The sequence below is a fragment of the Balaenoptera musculus genome, chromosome 5, assembly GCF_009873245.2.
Source record: "Balaenoptera musculus isolate JJ_BM4_2016_0621 chromosome 5, mBalMus1.pri.v3, whole genome shotgun sequence".
Taxonomy (NCBI): domain Eukaryota; kingdom Metazoa; phylum Chordata; class Mammalia; order Artiodactyla; family Balaenopteridae; genus Balaenoptera; species Balaenoptera musculus.
The window spans coordinates 102,582,733-102,601,739 of NC_045789.1; the positions used below are offsets into that span (position 1 = coordinate 102,582,733).

At 48.4% G+C, this 19,007-nt stretch overlaps 1 protein-coding gene across 3 annotated transcripts in view; it reads left to right on the forward strand.

Moving 5' to 3' along the window:
• Window positions 1–19,007, forward strand: part of SLC2A9 (solute carrier family 2 member 9) — a 192,245-nt gene that overhangs the window by 135,725 nt on the left and 37,513 nt on the right. The window contains exon 12 of one of the 3 annotated variants that reach the window (XR_005020012.1): window positions 6,183–6,797. The exons of the other annotated variants lie outside the window; for them this stretch is intronic. The gene's annotated coding sequence lies outside the window, so the exon portion shown is untranslated. Of the gene's footprint in view, window positions 1–6,182; window positions 6,798–19,007 lie in introns of those variants that run through there. 3 annotated transcript variants of the gene reach the window in all.

Sequence of the window (19,007 nt, forward strand, 5' to 3'; positions counted from 1 at the left end):
AACTTGGAAATCCCTGGGCAAGAGACGCCTTTTCCAACCTCGTCTGAAAGCATTACAGTCACCTGGGTGGCTTGAGAACTACAGTGAACGCTGATTCAGGCCTCACCTGACGCTGGCTCAGTTGGACCTCCAGGGTAGAGACAGGCAAGAACCGCTGTCCCAGTGTGGGGCGGGGGGAGCGTTGGAGCCGGGTGTACAGCACAGGACAAGTCAGAGATGTGCTGGAAGCAGGTCCAGGGAAGCCGGGGTGGTGCGTTAAGATTTGCCATTTTATCCTGAGCTCCAGAGAGGTCTGTTGGGGGGATTTTTAAGATTTGCAGTGAGAAGAGTGGATCTGGGAGGCAGATGGATGGAAACAAATCAGAGGCGAAGCCGCAAGCCAGGGGCCGGGTGGGAAACGCAGGCGGCAGGAAATGAGGACCAGACGAGGGCAGTGGGCCTGGGCAGCGCCAGCCAGCAGGGACCCCGTGGACGGGGGCCCTGTGCTGAGTGCAGGCCGCTGAGGGAAAGCTCCACGTTTCAGGGTGGGATGTGAGCACTTTTCGGGTTTTTTCCGATAACAGCTCTTCTCCCAGGAAGAACAGTGAGTGCTGACATGGTCTCTCAGTGGATGGGTTGGCCTTTTTCTCTGTCCACTTACACAAAAATACTAAATTGAGCTCATCCACAAACCTGCCTGAAGTGCTTACCTGACCCAAATCACAAAGCTTTGGCTTCTGTGCTTGTTCCCAAACCCTCTCCCTTCTTGCAATGATGTTGGTTCCCCTTGCAGTGTTTGCAAACACTGCTTTTTTGTGATTGCAACCGTATTGCATGCTGAGTTTCCAGCATTTTAGATTCTGAGCTCTCCACCAGTGTCAGGGGGGCTCCCTAAGGAAGGTCCATCTGCCCCCCTGATCTCAGATCAGCTGCTGGTCCCTACCCTGTGCTCCCCAAACCCCCTGTGTTCACCGAGCCACTGGGCCTCACCCACTCCAGCTACTGTACCCCGAGACTGACCAGGGCTTAGAAACTTCACTTGGATTCACATTGACAGCACACAGCTTAAGGCCCTGGGGAAATTACCTGTCCAAGGGGAACTGCCATTGGGGTTGTGAGATCATCTTGCATCCTCCTAAGTGTACATGAAGGAACAGATCCCAGGAGGAGCCACCCTGGGAAAGCGTGGCTCGGAGCCGATAAGAGATAAATGGCCAAGGGCCTCCCCAGGGAGGCCGCCCCTCCATGATTAAATGAAAAGAATCTTCTTCCCAGGAGAGAAGCTGTAAGTTTGCCTGAGGCAGCTTCTGTGATTAGCAGATCCATTGAAGGAGACTTGACAGGGAGTTGAAATTAGGTGAAGAGAAAGAAAACAAGAAAGGCAGTTTCCTGCTACATATTTTATGTGTGCGCGTAACCCCAAGGCAGTGGCAGAGAAGCCTAATAAATGAGGCACAGGATAGAAGAGCTTTATCTCTGAGGGAAAGGTGATCATCCCCAAAGCATGTAAATTACAGTTTGAAAAATCTTATTACCCACTGACTCTGCCTGGCACTAAGTTCAGCCCTCTAAGGGCAGTTTATGAGCCGATGGGGAAGACAGACACACCCTGGTCTACACAACAAGATGGAGTTTGATCACTGCTTTGACAAAGGAGCACATTAGTATCTGAGCCTTCCAGAAGGCTGGAGCAGTCCTGATGGGAGAGATGCCAAGTGCCCAGGGAGCACATGCCTGGCTTGAAAAGGGGACACCTCTATCTATCACACTGATGTAATCTGGAAAGACTGCCCGCGTGTACTAACCTTTGCAGGGACCATCAGGATCTCTGCCCTGCCCACCCCTCTCCCCCTACCCCACCCCACTGTCCCTGCTTTACAGCCACGTGGAGCTGCATGCAGCTGCCCCACTGTCACCCATGCTTACATGATTTTACAAATCTGTCCCCCCACCTAGAACTCCACCCTTACACATTGTCAACTAAAAAAAAAATGCACGTGAGAGTTGTGAGTTAAGTTTTATTTGGGGCAAAATGAGGAGTATAGCTCGGGAGACAGCATTTTAGATAGCGCTGAGAGACCACTCCGAAGACGTGGGGGGAAGGTCAGTATATATGCGATTTTGGTGAAGGGGGAGTACATGCAATCAGCACACATTTTTGCAGAAGGTTGCTGCTAGTCACGAGGAGCAGATGTCACCGTGAAAAGTTTTAGTGCTTTTCTAGATACGAGGAGATGCAAGAATTGGGCTCATAAATTCTTCACCTGAAAATACCTAACTATCTGAAGACCTGTTCTGCCAGTTCTTCCCAGAGCACAGAGGGCCTCATTCCTGATCTCCACCCTGAACTCCTTTCAGGGGGTGTTGAAGGTCAGCGGCTGCAGCGGCTCATGATTTGATCCTTGTAGAGGTAGATGGCAGGTGCCAATTTGTAGTTGGCACCATCCATTTGAGGAATGGCTTCTCATCTTTAAAAAGTCAGCTCACACTGTCCCTTGAACCTTTCTTAGAACTAGACAGCCCCTCCTCTGTGCTCCTTCAGCCCCCAGATTTGCTGCTGGTTTCACCCTCTCCACCCCATATTACAATGGCTGAGGCTGCTCAGTTTCCTCTAATATCTGGGAATGTTTCAAAAGCAGAGAACTTGTTTCCATCACTTCTGTATTCCAGGCACCAAACACAGAGCCTGGCAACTGGTCAGCACTCAACGTATGATTGTATTTCTCATGCATTCAGTCAGCACTCACGCATGAAGACCCTACTGTGTTTTCTAACACTGCTTCTGACACCAAATGTGTCATTTTCCCCACACCCATCCTCCAATTCTCTAACACCAGCTGGGTGTCCAACAATTCAATTCAGTTCTGACACTCCCTACCCAGAGGGAGCACAGACCCCACAAGTTAAGGGTTCAGTCCCACAAGCCTTCCCCCATTTCAGGCACCAGCTGTGATTGGGGTCCCCAGGTGACTGCATTTCTGCCCGGCCGACTACAGTACAGGGGTTCCCAAGACCCATCCCCTGAAGTTCAATACTTGTTAGAACGACCCCCAGAACTCACAGACATGCCCTACTCATGACTACAGCTTACTCTGAAGAGATGCACAGGGCAAGGTATGGGGGAGTGGGTGTGGAGCTTCCGTGCCCTGTTGGACTGCACCCCCTTCCCAGCCCCTCCATGAGTTCGCCAACCTGCAAACTCCCCACCCCATTGTTTAGGAGTTTCTGTAGAGCTTTCATTACGTAGGCATGGTCGAGTCAATCATTGGCCAACCTCCAGCCCCTCCCCCCTCCCTGGGCATTAGGGGGTTGAGTTCCAACTGTGTAAGCAAGGCCAGCTTCTCCCTGAAACCATCTAAGGGCCCACGTGAGTCACCTTGTTAGCATAAACTCAGGTGTGTTGGAAAGGGGCTCATTAGGAAAAACAAGATACTCCTATCACTCAGGAAATTCCAAGGGTTTTAAGAGCTCCATGTCCTGTGCCAGCAACTGAGCTCTGTGCCGGGAACCGGGGGAAAAGACCAAATATATATTTCTTATTATACCACAGTGCAGGCTCTGGGCCAGGGTTGGAGGTAAAGAGTGAACGAGACAGACAGCTTCCCTGCCACCACAGAGGAGGAGACGCATCGCATACAAATGACTTGCCCAAGGTCACACAGCGAGTGTGGCAGATCTGAGATTCAGACTGAGGCAGTAACACTCCAGAGCCCACTCTCCCCACCAAGAACCCTGCCTGGCATGGTTTTGTAGCCCATGCTCCCGTGGGCCTGAGTCCTGGAAGTCAAGGGAAGACCCTCAAATATCCCATCCAGGACATCGATCTGTCTGTCAACTGAAAAAAAATGCACAACCTATAAGTTGAGAATTATGTTTTATTCGGCAGACAAAACTGAGGACTTCACCCCGGGACACAGCATCTCAGATAGCTCTAAGGGACTGCTCGGAAGAGGCAAGGGGGGAGCCAGGATATACAGGGGTTTTGCAACAAAGACCAGGTAGTTGGAACATCACAAGATGACTGTTCATTAGAGAAAACCAGACATCTCAAGGATGTTAAGGAATTTAGTGCTTTTCTATGTACGGGAAGATGCAAGAGTCTGGGCTCATTGAAATCTTTCCTTCGATCTGCACCTTAGCTCCCTAGAGACAGTATCCTGTACTTCCCCATCCTGAGTCCCCTCAGGGTGCACCGTGTGGGGCTGGCTGCAGGGGCTGAGGGCTTGGCAGTGGACAGCCTGTTTGTCTCCATCCTGAGTTTCCTCAGGGCTCACTGTCGGCGGCAGCTGCAGCGGCTCCATGGTTGCAACATCCTTTGTTTGCTGGTATGGCAGGCAACCTTCTTCATTCACAATAGTTAGATGTCCACCTCGAACATTTTACCCTCTGTGGCCTTGACACTGTGGAGCCCTTGAGGCACCGGCCACGGGCGTCCCCTGAGGGTGGGGGAGGGGCTGGAGCGCCACCTGCTCAGCCTCTGGCCAAGGTTGCCCCCCACCCCCGGGGGACCCTCCCACAGACACTGTGGGGAGTGCCAGCCAGGCTCTCAGAACTGAACTTTGAGGGTCCACTCTGATGGGAGCTCGGTGAGACCCAGAAAGGGGAGAGGCCGAGCCCCGCAGACCAAGCAGCCCAGAGCCCATCCAGCCCCAGGGCGGGGGGACTAGACGGGAGAAGAGCCAAAGGAAATAGAGTCCAAACCACACACTTGCTCGACATGAACTGAATGCCAGCCCCGCACCCACCCTGTCTAGGGAGAAGGAGATGGAAAACATCCCGCTCCTGCCCTGGAGGAGCCCACGAGAGACAGACCTGGAAATGGATGATCGTTGTTCAGCGGATTTACCGGAGGGCAGAAGAGGGAAGAAAGGAGAGGGAACCAGGGGATGTCAAACAAGCAGTATTTGTGCAAATGTTGCCTGGACATTATCCCTTTTAATTCTCTCAAGTCTGCAAGGTTGGATCCATTATCTCACTGCTGGCAGGGGTGGGTGGAGTCCAGAGTCAGCCCCAGCTATGTCTGCCTCTGAAGCCCATGCCATGGGGCAGGTGCTACACCAGGCCCGGCGGGGACAGTTCTGTCCCTCAGGGGATGCTGCCCCAGGAGGGAGCTCGGTCAGCAGACAACAAAGCTCCAGCTTGGAATAGATGTTCCCCAAGCCGTGAGCCTAGTACAGTGCCTGGCAGGTATAGGTGCCCAGACATGTCTGTTTGTTGAATGAATGAATGAATGAATGAATAGATGAGATAATAACTCTATCCATGTCCTTGGCCTCCACTCAACTGCATTAAGTAGCTCAGAGTTTAGGTGGGGGTCAAATCAGATGATTCATTTCCCCAAGAAGTTAGGAAACTATGTGCAAAGCAGAGTAATGAGTAAATCAATTGCTAACTTTCTTGACCAAGCAGAAATGATTGGGTGGAAAACATCAGTATATATACATTAAAATGAGTAGAGCTACAAATCAAGAGATTTAGCCTGACAGCAAATCAGTATATGGTCTTAATTTTTGAAAAACTGTTTAATGACAATAAATGGGAATGTCTCACAAATCCAGGCTAAAAAAAAAAAAAAATAGCAGTCATTGCTCAGGACACATCTGTATCTGTAAAAGGAATTTATACGGAAGGTGAGAATTCACCGCATTGCTGGTGTGAATTCTTAGCAGGTTTCATCCAGAGCAGGAGACCCAACCCCTGCACCATTACCACATGGGATCTGAGGAGAGCACTTATGAGATGACCTTTCTAAAGCTACCCTGTAAACTCTCAACTATTGTATAAACTTGAAATTAGGTCAAGGTCCAGCACGAAGGTACTGACAGCTGGTATTTTAAAGGGAATTGCACAAGTGGCCTATTTCCAGGGGGTGAAGCAGGGTCAAAGGGTTCAATAGAAAAGATGGAGACACCTGAGAAATAGGGACAGAGGGAGGTGCCACCATCCCCTCAAGCCTGAACAGGCATGGGGGAGACTAATTTTAATTAATCTTAATTTCTCCCTAGTAAGAGAAATTAAATACTAAGAAACAGGATTGTGCCAGGTAAGACTGAGGTTGGCAGCTCCACAAACCATTGTGATGTTTAATATTTTTTGGCCACCCTTCCCCACCAAGAACTAATTTTCATCCCAGTTGAGAATGCATGATGTAGGTAAACATATGGATTTGTTAAAGTCAATACAAGCTGTACCTTCATCCCTAGGAGCGTGAAGAGGAATGAGAAACGTCCCAACCAGGAGCTTGGAGCCCAGGTTAGAGGCAGTTTCCAAGTAAAGAAAAAGAAGAGGAAGTAACTGACTATCATTGGGGAAGGGGACTGGATTGACAGTTGAGGCTCAGAGAGGTTAAGTGCTTTACCAAAAGTCACACAACTAATGAGCAGGGGAGCCAGGATTCCAGTTCAGGTTAGTGTGACTCCAGAGCCTGAGTTCTTAAGCTCTACAGTAGACTACCAAGATAACACAGGACCCGGGCACTGTGTGAGCACGAGGAGATAGTTACCTGGACAAGTGGGGGGTCAGGTTACCTGGCGGGGGTAAAGTTAAACTGCTTTCTGAATGTTGAGCTGAAGCGAGCAGAGTTATCAAGCATGGGTTTTCAGAGTGTGCACTCCCCGCAGTGCCATGTCTAAAGATGCATCATCCCCATGTTAGACGGAGAATATATGCTGTCTCTGACATCAGCCCACAGGCAAACACGGTCATACACATACTCGGGAAAGCATGCCCACACACTGGTTCACACATATACATACATATACACACGTGTGTGTACCCCTCTCTGCAGATGTCCCCCGAGGCTCCTTTCTTACCCACTCTCAGAGGCCTGACTCCTATCCCTTGCCAGATTCCAAATCTGGCCTGGATGCCCGACTTCAGGGAGGTGGGGAGGCGGGGAGCATCGGTGGGCCCTGGCCTCCTGGGTGGGGTGAGCAGACAGTGTGACATGCACGGGCACCAGACAGAGTTGTTGCCTGCCAGGTGTCTGGAGAGCTTCCCCGACTAAGCTGAGCTGGGCCACAGTGTCTGATTGTTCAGGTCATCCAGAAACATACTAATTTATGAATTTTTTTTTTTTGAGGAAGGGCCACATTTTCTGGTTTACAACAGTGTCATTTGAGCTAGCAGTGGCCCTGCAGTTGGTTGGCTGAAAAGAAAAGGAAGAACTTCTGGGCAGAGGACAAAAGTCAGAGAGCAGGGTGTGCTGATGGACTCAAAGGACACAGAGTGTCCAGGAGGAGAGAGTTGAGCGGAGTGGGGGGGCTGCAGGGAAGGTCCAGACACAAGGAAAGCAATGTCAGATTGTCATTGCCCTCGCAGGCTGAAATACTACATTTTGTCCTCCCTGAAGTAGGCAACCACTGAAGATCTTCAGGCTAAAATGTGACATTATCAGACTGGTGTTTAAAAAGTCTATAGTGTGGGGACTAATTGGAAGTAAAATATGGAAGATGGGAGAGGCTTAGTAGAAGTGAATTTAGGGGTCATTAAGGAATTTGTATCAGTGAGCTATCACTGTGTAACAAATAACCCCAAAACCTAGTGCATTAAACAATAACCAGCTATTGTTGCTCCCAAGTCTATGGGTTGCCATGATAGTTTGCTATACTGGCCCAGGCTTTACTGATATCCACGCATGTCTGCCTTTGGCTGGCAGATTGGCTGGATTCCAGTTAGTCTGAGGTGGCCTCAACCACTGTTTGTAATCAAGAGGGGACACTTGATGTCTGTCACCATCCAGGAGGCTAGTCCAGCTCATTTACATGATGGTAGCAAAATTGCAAGAGAAGAAACGTTCAAAACCTCCCAAGGTCCAGGCTTGACCTCACTTCTGCTGCATTCTCTTGGCCAAAATAAGTCACAAATCCAGCCCAGAACCAAGGGGTGGAGAAAAAGCCTTTACCTCTCCTGGGACAGTCTACAAAGTACTGGGGCCATTCTGCAATCTCCCCAGAAGCTGTAACCATAGAATAGGAAAGGGATGACAATTATGGACTCTCATTTTAGGAAGAAATATAAGTCATTCATTCATTTACCCATTTCATGAGTAATTATTGAGTGCAAACTGTGGAAAAGCCATCCTTCAAATCCTGGAGATACAGTGGTGAACCACACATACACACACACACACACACACACACACAGTCCCTGCCTTTGGGGAGCTTACTTTAAGCAACAGTCAGAGGTCAGGGTCTCCGCTGGAAATGTATGACACACTCCACTGGGATAATTTGAAAAGACAAATTGCAGTGGTGATGGCAGGCTACAGGGAAATGTCAAAGACCCTAATTATTTTTAAGGTCTCAGCATATGACACGCGCGTCCACCCCTCCACCTATTACTGGCTATGTAAGAAGCAATTTACTGAAAGTTAATTCATCACAAGTCAACTCACTGAATGGTTAAATTGCTGAAAGCCATATCATAGAGAAAAACAATTTGCTGAATTTATCTTTTTTTAATGATGTTATCATATTTTTTAAACTATCTCTCAAGAATGTAGGGAATTTTGTATGGAACACAGCAATTTTAACACCTTTCATCGATTTCTGTGTTGTTCTTCATTTGGCTGCATAAGTGAATTTGGAAAATTTTTCCCTTTTTTTAAATTTAGTTCCCTGTTGTTGTAGCTGAACGCTACTGGGCAAGAGAAGGCACAGTTGAGCCACATAAAATATGTTTGTATCCACAGTAAGAATATATATCTTCCTCCCTCTTCAAATCCATTTTATTCCAAAGACTCATACACACAACAAGTAACAGGGTTTGGATAGCAAGAGATGTGTCAACACATTTATCTTAATTTATTTGATTCCTGTGTTTGGAAAACAAGAGTTTGGATAGCAAAGGTGCAGAGAGCAAGGGATACCTGCACATCTGTAGATGAGGTTTCTCTTGTTCACGTATTCTTATTCACGAATGGATTTTACATGTTTGTCTTTTGGTGACTTGACCTTGAGCTGACCATGTGCCCTTCATCAGTCACTTCTCCGAGCCTAATTTCTGGCCAGGTCAAGGAGATACCGTACTCCACCGCCCCAGAGCCCCAGGGAAACCCCAGGGAAGTTGCGGGACTCAAGAAAGATGCTCAGTGGATGCTCCTGGGATCTCACTACAACCTTGTCAAAATCTGCATCGATTTTGGCAAGTTCTTGTTCCTCTGGGTCTCAGTTTCCCCATCAGTGAAATGTGGGGCTGAGCCAGATTAGGGGCTCTCCAGCTGGGTGGCTGTGTTTCAGAACCCCCTGCTATGGTCAAATGTTCCTCCCCATCCCCTGTCCAGGCCGCTGGGTAGGCAACAGGACTGGCATTTTAACCCATTTTCTAGAAGATTCCTGAGCAGCCAGTCCAGCCCAAACCGTTCCCTGCTTGTGGAAGCTTTCAGGCTTAGTGACCAACTCCAGGGCTGCCCAAAGACCCACACCCAGGTGGCTGGCCAGACTGATCACTGGCCCCTCACTTCTCCTGCACAGACCCCCAGGGCAATGGGAAAAGTCATATGACCATGATGACAGTGTGAACAATCGAGTGTTTAGCCAGCATTTTAGCTTCTGTGCTGAGTATTTCACTCAAGTGATCTCACCCAACTCTCACACCAGCCCTAAGGGGCAGAGCATCTTATTCCCATTTTGACCATGAGGAGGCTGAGCCTCCAAGAGGTTATGACTCTTATAGGTCATACGTGCAGATGCTCCTGACGTCAGTGGGTGGCAATGTTTGTGCTCTTTTCTACTGTAGTTCGGTGAATATTGCCCCCCCCCCCCCGAAGATTCATGTCCATTCGGAACCTCAGAATGTGTCCTTGTTTAGAAGTAAGGTCTTTGCAGATGTAATTAGTTAAGGATCTCAAGATAAAATCATCCTGGACTCAGGGTGGGCCTTAAATCCAATGTCTAGTGGCCTTATAAGACGAGGAGAGAACACAGAGAGACACACAGAAGGCAATGTGAAGATGGAAGCAGAGATTGGAGTGATGTGGCTACAGGCCAAGGAGCACCAAGGAATGTCAGTAACACCAGAAGTTAAGAGAAAAGCATGGACGCTTCCTCCCTCACAGCCTCCAGAGAAAACCAACCCTGCCAACACCTCGATTTCAGACCTCTAGCCTCCAGAAGAGAAGAAATAAATATCTGTTGTTTTTGGTCACCAAGTCTGCGGTGATTTGTTAGAGCAGCCCTAGGAAACTAGCCAAGAGGTTGGCAGGAAAGTATTTCCTTATCCCCAGAGAGCTGTTGATGCGGGGCCAATGGGCTTTGGAAATGACAGATTTCCATCATCTAACCATCCTCATTCCCATCATCATTAATACCAAACAGATGGCTGACAAGCTGCTCGCCAAGCTTACAGTGGGCATTCCACTTATTCAAGAAGACCAAGGGGAGCTTTTAAAACTAATATCATCTTCCTTAAGGGGAGCACCTGTTCAGAGCTAGGTACCACATTCACTCTGATCCTCAGGGCATCCTGCCAAGGAAACACCCTATTCCTGACAGACATACCTGGGCTCCTGGAGCCCGCCTTGTCCACATCACGCGGGCATAGGCGGTGTAGGATTTGAACCCATGTCTACCTGACTCTGACGTCACCTTTCCTGCCATACTCTCTCCTGTTTTTCCAAACACTTAGCTTTCCTCTTTATCTCTTTCCCACAGCCTAAGGCAGAGTTAATTAGTGAGCTTATCTCCTGCAACGTTAATTTGGAATTATGACAGTGCTCTGTACGGACTGTCTGCCAAGTCCTCCCTGGAAAGGATGGTTCCTCGGAAGCAATCCCAAGCAAACGCTGTTCTGAGAGTGAATTTGAGCCCTCCAAGGTTTCAGGGCAGAAGCCTGGATTTGCAACCAAAGTGTGGAAAGTTTTGAAAACTCTGGTTCTGCAGCCCTGGAGTCAGTGACACCCGCCGGGCTTCTAGGCTTTCCTGTGGTTCCCCCAGCAGCCATCTTCCTCCTGGCTGGGATGGAGCAATCCTGGGACCGGGCAGGGGAACCTGTCACTTAGTTGTTCCTTGCAGCTGCTAAGATGAGGAGAGCATGATTCTCTGTCGGGTTATTAGTGTCCCATGGCTGCTGTACCAAAGTGCCACAAACTGATGGCTTTAACAACAGAAAGCTAGTCTCTCACAGTCTGGAGGCCAGATGTCCAGAACCAAGGTGTCAGGAGAGCTGAGTTCCTCTAGAGGCTCAGGGGAGAATCTGTCCACGCCTCTCGCCTAGCTCCTGGTGGCTGCCAGCATTTCTTGGCTTGTAGCCGCATCACTCCAATCTCTGCCCCATCTTCATGTTGCCTCCCTCTCTGTGTCTGCCCCCAAATCCTTCCACCTTTCTCTTATAAAGGATGCGTGTGATTGCATGTAGAACCCACAGCGATAATCCAGGATAAGCGCCTCGTCTCAAGACCCTTAACTTAATCATCCTTTTTACCATATAAAGTAGCATTCACACACTCCGGGGGTTAGGAGATGGGGTATGTACGTGGAGGGCCTCTCCCCGCTCCTCGGTTCACTGCTCTGCAGCAGCGCCCCACCACCACCACCGCCACGCAGCTCCACCCTCCTTCTCTCCTGTCTCACCCATTTCTAACCTCACAGTGGGTGAAGGGGCTCAACAGCTGTGAACCAACGCTTGTTGGCCTTCCTCGCGCAGGCAGTGACCTGGCAGCTAGCTGCCTAGGGAATTTCCACCTCTGTTGTGTCTTGGTTCTGAGTCCAAATGAAGCTTCTGTGTTAACCTCCTGTTACGCATGTAACGTGAATGTTAAGTAGACACAATGTGGTTACAAGGCAAGGAGCGGTCACCTCCGTTAAAGAGGGTCAGGGAGGCATAAAAAGGAACACATGCAGAGTCTGGATCTTGAGGAGTTAATAGGAAGTAGTTCTTGGGGGCAAGGTGGGGTGGGGCAGGGGCTGTGTCAGTGTCCTGTGGCTGCTGTTACCAACCACCACTAACCTGGTGGTTTAGAATAACATACATTTATTCTCCATGGTTCTGGGGTCCAGAAGTCTGAAACCTCTTTCACTGGGACAGAGTCAAGGTATCTGCAGGGCTGGTTCCTTCTGCTCTGGGGGCATATGTTTTCTGGTCTTTTCCCACCTAGAGGCCGCCCACATGCCTTGGCTTGTGGCCCCTTCCTCAATCTTCAAAGCCAACAGGGTAGCACCTTCTCTCCTCTCTGAACTCTCTGAACTCCTGCCTCTCTTTTATAAGGACCCTGCGATTCCACTGGGCCCATCTGGATTGGGTAGGGTAATCCAGAATAATCTCCCCATCTCAAGATCCTAACTTAATCACACCTGCAACATCTCTTCTGTCCTATAGGTAACATTCACAGGTTCTGGGGATTAGGACGTAGACGTCTTTGTGAGGGCAGGGGGTGCTGGTTAGGGACATTCCAGGTAGTAATAGCATTTCCTAAGACTAAAATGCATAAGAAAGTGGGATATATTTTGAAAATGGCAAGTAGTCCAGGTGGCTGGTGGCATCATGGGGGAGCAGTGAGTATTGGCAGAGGGGCTAAGAGGTAGGCAGGCCCAGATCAGACCCTGCCTTGTATACTCAACTTCTATAATGAGTGTATTAGTTTGCTTGGGCCGCCATAACAAAGTCCTACAAACCAGGCAGCTTAAACAACAGAAATGTGTTGTCTCACAATTCTAGAAGTAGGAAGTCCAAGATCAAGATGTCAACAGAGTTGGTTTCTTCTGCAGCCTCTCTCATTGGCTTGTGGATGGCCCTCTTCTCACTGTGACCTCACGTGGCCTTCCTTCTGCGTGTGTCTGTGCCTTAATCTCTTCTTATAAGATTGGGTTAGGACTCACCCACATGACCCCACTTAATCTTAAAGGCCCCATTTCCAAATGCAGTCACATTCTGAGGTATTGGAGGTTAGGATTTCAATACATGAATTTTGGAGGGGACACAATTCAGCCCATAACAGTAATTTAAAATGAAGGTCCTAGAACAAGAAACATCCATGGTTCAGGTACTAATTCTTCCTCTTACTGATGGTGTGGCTTGGGGCAAGTTGCTTAACCTCTCTGGGCCTCATCTGAAAACTAGAGATAACAATAGTATCCACCTCACTGGGCCACTGTAAGGATTAAATCCATCCATTTATTCAGTGGATAATTACTGATGGCAGCCATGTTCCAGGCGCTCCTTTAGGTGCTGGGGATACAATAATGAAGAGACAAAACACCTGTCTCCATGGAATGTTTATTATAGTGAGACGTTGTATGTTGTACTGGGAAACAATATAAAACAACATGAAAATTCACTTATAAAGTATATTGGACTGGAATAAGCACTATGGAGAAAATTCGAGCAGGAGAGGTGGCCAGGAAACATCTATGGGAAGGTATTGCAACTTGATACAGTGTTGTTAGGGAAGGCCCTGGTGGCAAGGTGATAACTGAGCAAAAGTGTGAAACCATGAGGGAATGAGACATCCAGAGAGCTGGAGGAAGAGCACACTGAGCAGATGTAACAGCCAGTGCAAAGGCCCTGGGGTAGGAGCATGTTTGATCTGTTTGAGGAACAGCGAGGAGGCCAACGAGGCCAGGGGAATAAGTGAATGAAAAACGGCAGGAGCTGGGATTGAAGGGTTGAGGATGGAGGGCGAGGAAACAGCAGATCGTGGACAGCTCCATAGGCCATTCTAAGGGCCTCGGGCTTTTTCTTTGGGGGAGATGACAACCCTCTGGGGATTGGGGGTTGAAGAGAAACAGTGTCTGAGCTCCATTTTAAAAGGATCATTTGACTGCTGTGTTAAAACAGCCTGTAGGAGGTCAAGGTAGGAGCTGGGAAACTAGTTGGGAGGTTTTTACAATCATGCACAAGCTGTGTGGACTCTTTGTCTCTTGGTAAGGAAGCGTTCCAAGCCCAAGGCTCACGCTTCTGCAGCCTAGTGGAGGTTGAAAGGCTCCATGCAAGGGACCACCTTTTCCAACACCATCATCATCATCATGACCACCACCACCACCATCACCATCATCACCATGACCACCACCACCATCATCATCACCATGACCACCACCACCATCACCATCATCATCACCATGACCACCACCACCATCATCATCACCACTGCCACCACCATCATCAACATCAACGTCATCATCATCATCACCAATACCATTTACTGAGCACCTATTATAGGCCAGGCACAGTGCTAACTACATTACCTGCATTATCTCCTTTAATAAGAAACTCAAGAGTTAATTGAGAAAGAAAGAGAGGGCTTCTCCTTCCTTTGCCTCTGCTCACATCAGAAACCCAGGTGGATGCGGAGACTGCAGGCTGGGACGGGCGGTGGAAACAGGTCATGAAGGAAATACCACATCCACCTTCATTTCCTCTTTCACAGTTTTAATGACCAAACTCTCATGGGGGTCAAGAGGATTGGCATTAACCTTGTTTTAATTTGTATATTTCCAAATGAAATACAATTCCATGACAATGATCACTTCTCTGAAGTATCAAAAATAACAGTTAAAATGGAAAGGCGGCCCATCACATTCACACACTGTCTGCTGTTTTTCTGGTAATCTGAGAGAAGGCAAGATTCACGCTGATAAAAGTACTTGAAGGATTTCTGTTCATCTCCCCCTATTAGGAGCATTCTGAGGAGATTTTAGGGACCCAAAGTTGACTCTTAAGGAGTAAAAGATGATGTTTCCCAAAGAGGCACCATGATGAGGGGAAGGACCCTGGGCTCTGAGTCCCACCAAGCTTGGTTTGAATCCGCCCAGGACCACCAGTGTGGCCTTGGCCTCTTCTTACCCTCTCTTGCATCAGTTTGCCAGCACGTAAAATGGGTCCTGGGTGTTGTGAGGATTAAAGGCACAACGTACATGAAGCAAGTGTAGATGGGGCCCATGTGCCGGCACATAGAACACATTCCTTGGGTGTGTGCCAGCGCTTGGAGGGCGTTCACTTCGTGCTGGCCGCCCCTCCCTTCTCCCAGCGCCTGCTTTAGGAGAAGTAGCGGTGATCAGATTCTTATCACCATATTCCTGTATGTGCCATTTTGCTTGACACCCCAGGTCTCTGCTCCTGGCTTCCTTCCCCAGTTCTCAGGCTGTCAGTGACCTGAGCCAGGGAGCATGAAAGCCACCCCAGCTCCCTCCACGGCTGAGGACAGGGAAGGGACAAAATAGTTCTCTGTTTCTGCTATCTGTAAATGAGGGCCTCCTCTGTGCCCAACTGTGCCCCAGATGTTGGGATAAATAAGCATCTGGAACAGCCCATGGAGCTTATGCTTCTAGGGAGGCAGTATATGAAGTGAAGCCAGGTCATCATAAGTCCCATGGGGAGGGGGGAGCAATATAAGGGAATAAAGGGTGACAGACAGAAAGGGGGTGCAGTTTAACTAAGGTCGTCAGGAAGGGCCTCTCTGAGCAGGTCAAGTATGAACAAAGATCTCCTCAAAGTTACTAATTGAGCCTTGCAGACAGCTAAAGGGAAACTCTCCCAGGCAGAGGCAATAACTGAGGCAAGAGCCTGCCTGGCATGTTCTAGAACAGTGCTGCCCAAAGACATACAATTCAAGCCACCTATGTAATTTTAAATTTTCTAGTAGCCACGCTGAAAGAGTAAAAAGGGAACAAGTAAAGTTACTCTTATTAATATATCGTGTTCACCTCCATATATTCAAAGCATTATCATTTCAGCATGTAATCACTGTATAAGAGGTGTTGATGGGGTATTTTAAATTTCCTTCTTTTCATAGTAAGTCTTTGAAATTGTCAGTGTGTATTTTACACTTACAGCACATCTCAGTTCAGACTTGGCTGCGTTTCAAGGGTTCCATAACTGCCTGAGGCTAGGGGCTACCATGTCAGACAGTGCAGTTCTAGAAAGAGCAAGGAGGCGTGAACAAACAGGGTAGAGGTGACGAGACATGAAGTCAGGAGTAGGAAGGAGCCCGGCCCACAGTGGGGATTAGTTTAGCTGTTGGATTCCAAGCGCAGTCAGTGGGGAACTATTGTAGGGTCTACTCAGAGGGCTGACAATCTGATTTCTACTTCCAATGCTCACTTTGGATGCCGTGTGGATAACAGATTGGAGGAGGTGTCCCAAATATCCTCAGAGAGCCACTCTGAGGTGAGTTTTTCACTAATAAGAATAGCAACAGTAGTAGTTGTTGTAGTAACACAGCACCAATAATAATAATTAAGGTTTTAGAGGTTACCAGCCACTTTCACACTCATCACCCTATTGGGTCAGTGTCCCCATCTTCCAGATAAAAAAACTGGGGCTCAGAGAGGCAGTAATTGGCCCTACGCACCACCGTTAGTGTCAGGACAAGGTCTAGGGCTGTGTCCTTGTACCACAATTCCCCCTCACCCCCTCCTGAATCCCTGGCTGGAGGCAGAGGGGTCCCAGGTGAGGCACTGGCTGTGCCTTTCATCCGGGAGCCATAAGCTTTGAAATGCTCTGTTTGCTAAGACGGCAAATCATGGGCCCTGGGACCAGATCTCTGCAAACCAGCACTACTGCAGGGACCTTGGGCTGCCTCATCCATCCAGGAGTGGCAGATCGTCAAAACCCATCAAGCGTGGAACCAGCTCCCACACATTCTTCTCTCTTCTGTCCAGAAAAGCGTAGGAAACTCACCCTGGGTACATGGCGCAAAGGGAGAGGCACGGGCTTGAGGTCAGATCACCCCTTCGACTACTGTGACATCCTTGGAAAGTCACTTAGCTTCCCTAAGCTGCGTTTCCTCATTTGCAAAATAAAACAAGTAGCCTTCACCTTGCTCTGCAAGAAGGATAACTTAGTAATGCGCAGAGTGCGGGGCACACAGAAGGTGCTTGGTGAGCTGTAATTTCCTTCCTTGCCTCCCTCCCTTTATGAAGGCAGATTTCAATACATTCTGTAACAACACAAATTATAAATTGAGTTCTAGAAAGATGATAAATGGTCTGATAGAAATTTGGTTTCTTCACAAGCCCCCCGCCCCCGCCCCAGGTGATGAACACATGGTAACTTAACGCCATCATGTGACTTGCTGGAGAAAATTCTAGGCAGGTTTCTCAATCTCAGCACTGCTGGTATTTGGGGCCAGATGATCCTGTGTTCTGGGGGTGATCCTGTGCACTGTACCATGTTGAGCAGGGTCCCTGACCTCTACTTACAACGGCCAGTAGCATCTCTTTTCAGTTGTGATAACCGAAAGTGGCGCAAAAATGTCCCCTGGGCAGAATCACCCCTGGTTGAGAACCACTGTCATAACTGGGTGTTTTGGAATAAGCGCTGGCTCAAGATTCACATCCACTTGGCTCCATCTCTTGCTGTGCGATTTGGGGCAAGCCTCTCTCTCTCTCTTCCTCTCTCTTTCTCTCTCTGTCTCAACCTCCCGCCCGCACCCCGCCCGTTCTCTTCCTCATTTACCCACCTCTTATTCTCACCAAAAGCCTATGTGATTATTATCCATTTTACAGATGAAGAAACTGAGGCACAGAGAGAGACAACGGGCTCACCCAGGGCTACACAGCCAGTAACAGGCAAGCCAGGTTTCAAATCAAGGCAGTTCAGCTTCCTAATCCACACTGTTCGTCACACTATGCTCCCTGCCTCTGAAATGCACACGAGACGGTGGGCTAGGAGATTTCAATGAGACATACCACCTACCGTGTCTGAACTGGCCCTGGCACATAGTCAATGCTCAATAAACACTAGTTCCCTCCTCACTAAATTGATTTCAATGAAGAAGATCTTTAGGGTCCCACATGCCATGGTTGCATCTCAAAGTGTTTGCACTGAAATAGGAAAAAAGCTTAAAATCTCCTGGCAATCATTTTCTTATGTTAAGATATTACACCTGGAGGTGTTTGACTCAGTATTAGGGGAAGGAACCCTGAAACAGCAAGGGACGACTCAAATGCTGATGCCCACATACTCAGAAGAGGCAGGAGCAGTGGGTCTTCAAACCATCTCTTTGCTTTAAGCCGAGATCTTTCTAAGGCACCAGTGTCTGCATGAGTAGAGTACCTTTTAGAGTCTGCATTAGTTTCCTATTGCTGTTGTAATAAATTATCACAATCTCAGTGAATGAAAACAACACTAGTTTATTATCTTACAAGTCTGAGCCCCAAAGTCTAAAATGAGTCTGCAGAGCACCTTTCCTTCTGGAAGCTCTGGGGGGAGAATTTATTTCTTGCCTTTTCCAGCCTCTCAAGGCCGCCTGCATCCCTTTCCTCACGGTCTCTTCCTCCACCTTCAAACCTCTGCTTCTGTCATAACATCTCTTTTTCTGAATTTGACCCTCTTGCCTCCCTCTTTTAAGGACTCTTATTTTAAGGACATTGAGCCCACCTTGACCAGGCAAGATAATTTCCCCATCTCAAGATTCTTAATTCCATCTGCAAAGTCCCTTGGCCATTTAAGGTAACATTTTCACAGGTTCTGGGGATTAGGATGTGGATTTCTTTGGGGGGACATCATTCCCCCTATCACAGCATCCTTTAGGCTCCAAGTTTGCATGAGGGGAAGAAAAAAACGGGAATATGAAATGGCATTTCCTCTATATTATGTTTCCCACGGGCAGCTTCATGTAGTTGGAAAACTATGGGCTTCATCCTCTTCCAGCCTTGGGCCTGAAGGCCGGGACCCCACTTACCAGCTATGTGACCTTGGTCAGGTTAGCTCAGCTCTCCGATTCGGTCCTGTCTGTAATATGAGGATATGTATATGTAATATGAGGGTAATGCATACAAGAAAGCTATGGTCTGAGTGTAAAAGAAATCTCTGCCAAGTGCCTAATAAAATTCCAACTCACAGAAAGCCCTCAAGAAATGGGTGCTGTTACAAGGTTTCCTAAGCCACAGGTCAGCTTCCTGTGCTTAAGAAAACTGCCCCTGATGGGTGGCATCTTTTCAGCAGAAGCCGGTCCCCTGCGGCGCTCTGCAATTCTGGAGGCCAAGCTTTGGAGACCTGAGAGTCTTCACTAAATCCAACAAGCCTTCGGGAAGAGAACTGCTTCTGAGAGGACATCAAATTACCCAGGTCAGGGGGTTATTTTTCTAACA